The 2500-nt window shown below is 56.4% G+C and overlaps 1 non-coding gene across 1 annotated transcript in view; it reads right to left on the minus strand.

The window, feature by feature from the left end:
- The window catches only part of LOC124748394, a 1909-nt gene extending 1693 nt beyond the window's left edge, over positions 1 to 216 (minus strand). The window contains exon 1 of the ribosomal RNA XR_007011678.1: positions 1 to 216. This exon is cut by the window's left edge and continues 1693 nt beyond it. This is a non-coding gene — a ribosomal RNA (small subunit ribosomal RNA).
- Between the last annotated feature and the right edge of the window lie 2284 nt (positions 217 to 2500).

Genomic DNA, 2500 nt, shown 5'->3' on the forward strand with positions numbered 1-2500 from the left:
CTAATAAAAGCGTCCCTTCCATCTCTGGTCGGGACTCTGTTTGCATGTATTAGCTCTAGAATTACCACAGTTATCCAAGTAACGTGGGTACGATCTAAGGAACCATAACTGATTTAATGAGCCATTCGCGGTTTCACCTTAATGCGGCTTGTACTGAGACATGCATGGCTTAATCTTTGAGACAAGCATATGACTACTGGCAGGATCAACCAGGGAGCTGCGTCAACTAGAGCTGAGCAGCCGGCCGCCCGGGAGTGTGTCCCGGGGGCCCGCGCGAACACGCAAGCGTCCGCTCAATCATTCTGCAAACAGGAGGAGGCTGAGCTCCCCTGCACAATACACCTCGAAACCCTCTCAGGTCCCGGCGGCGCGCAGCGCCGTCCCAAGTACTTGGTCGGGTTCGAGAGAGGCGCAATCGCCCGGAGTTAGGCGAGTAGACGCTTTCGGTGCGACCACCCGTGCTCCCAACTGAGCTTGCCGCTGCCGACAGAGGCCCGGGAGCGTGCTGTCGTGGCATTGCCGGCGGGAGACAACACGCGCCACCTACGGTGACCGGCAGCTCCAACGCCAGCGCCACAGAAGGACAAAAGCCCCACTTGGGTGCCGAAGCGAACTCTCCCAGCACAGCGCACGCGCCAACACATCCGCACAGCTGCGATACAAACCACCAGCGAGAACCGCTGGGGCGACCGAGCAGCAGACGGCGTCGCGGCGCCGAGCGCCGGGCGGCGGCGCATCCTCAACGCACACAGTCCTCAATCGGACCAGCACACTGAAGATGTCCACCGCGCTTCGCACCGGGCCCGCGAGGACCTACTTTGGCCGCACGGCGCCGCGCGCAGGGTGCGCCGGCGCGCAGCTGCGACGCCTGCCGCGTCCGTCGGCCGGCGCGCCTGCCACTGGCCGCCCCCACCAGCCGGCTGTAGCGCGTGCGCCCACGCACCGCGCGGCCAGCACGCCGGGAGGCGCCCCCTCACCGGCCGGGGACGGTCCCACCCAGCCACCGCCGCGTATCGCTTCACACCCAGATGCCGTTCAGTTTCGTCGGCATGGTGGGTATCGCTGGAACAACCGGTTAGTACCTCAACCTATCGTCGCCATCACCGATTCACCCCTAGCGAGAACAACCGCACCACAACAGGTTACCATTTGTTCATTTGCGTAACTTCACCAGAAAACGCAGGCGTCCATCGCCATTTGCAACTTCAACGATTATTGCATGCCTGTGTCAGGTGTCACGCCACACTACGTCTGCCCACATACACGCAACAAAATGTGCACGCCTAGACAATACGTGGAAGGTGGCCCCCGTACGTATGCGATGTCCATTGCTCGAACGACTGTCAACCGGCCTCTGTAGCATGTCGCAGATATGGAACGCGGTGCACCATGCCATCACGGTGTGTGAGGAGAGACGACTAGGTCCGAATACATCAACAGACAGCTCATGCTGATCGCCATCCACGGCGTCCGTTCCTCCCACACGTCTCTATGGCGTACCACACTGCAATCCAGCTCTCATAGGGAGACGACACGTAGCTGCGTGCACAATATTTGCACTGTATGGTCCGCCGTTTTTGGGCGCAGTCGTTGTGCGGTCACACATGTGCCACGATGTATCATTCAGTACATAAGGACGAATGTGCAGTACAGATTGTGGTTCACGCGTACGACATCAGCGGACAGTTGACACAGGCCGCACCACAACGTAGCCTGAGTACGTCGCATGCGAAGGGCATTGAACATGCAAACTTCTCACCAACCAGCTTGCGAAGGCAGGGGGCAAGGTGGGGACGTGGGGAGGGGCGGCATGTACGTCCTGCTGCCATCCACATTACAGTGTACAGCAGGAGCATGTGGAAAGTGAGCAAGACTTGCAAGGTGTTTAACATGAAGCGATACACAGGGGTGCGGGCAGTGCGAGTAGCGAACTATATTGCGAGGGTTGCGGGTGGGCAACACTACAGTAATTGAACGAGTCGTATAACAATTACAGAGCAGGTTTAGGCGACAACGTGGGTTACGTTAAGGCGACAACATGGGTTAGGTTAAGGCACAACATGGGTTAGGTTAAGGCACAACATGGGTTAGGTTAAGGCACAACATGGGTTAGGTTAAGGCACAACATGGGTTAGGTTAAGGCACAACATGGGTTAGGTTAAGGCACAACATGGGTTAGGTTAAGGCACAACATGGGTTAGGTTAAGGCACAACATGGGTTAGGTTGAGGCACAACATGGGTTAGGTTAAGGCACAACATGGGTTAGGTTGAGGCACAACATGGGTTAGGTTGAGGCACAACATGGGTTAGGTTGAGGCACAACATGGGTTAGGTTAAGGTACAACATGGGTTAGGTTAAGGTACAACATGGGTTAGGTTAAGGTACAACATGGGTTAGGTTAAGGTACAACATGGGTTAGGTTAAGGTACAACATGGGTTAGGTTAAGGTACAACATAGGTTAGGTTAAGGTACAACATAGGTTAGGTTAAGGTACAAC

The sequence above is a fragment of the Schistocerca piceifrons genome, unplaced genomic scaffold (genome assembly GCF_021461385.2).
Source record: "Schistocerca piceifrons isolate TAMUIC-IGC-003096 unplaced genomic scaffold, iqSchPice1.1 HiC_scaffold_413, whole genome shotgun sequence".
NCBI classification, from domain to species: domain Eukaryota; kingdom Metazoa; phylum Arthropoda; class Insecta; order Orthoptera; family Acrididae; genus Schistocerca; species Schistocerca piceifrons.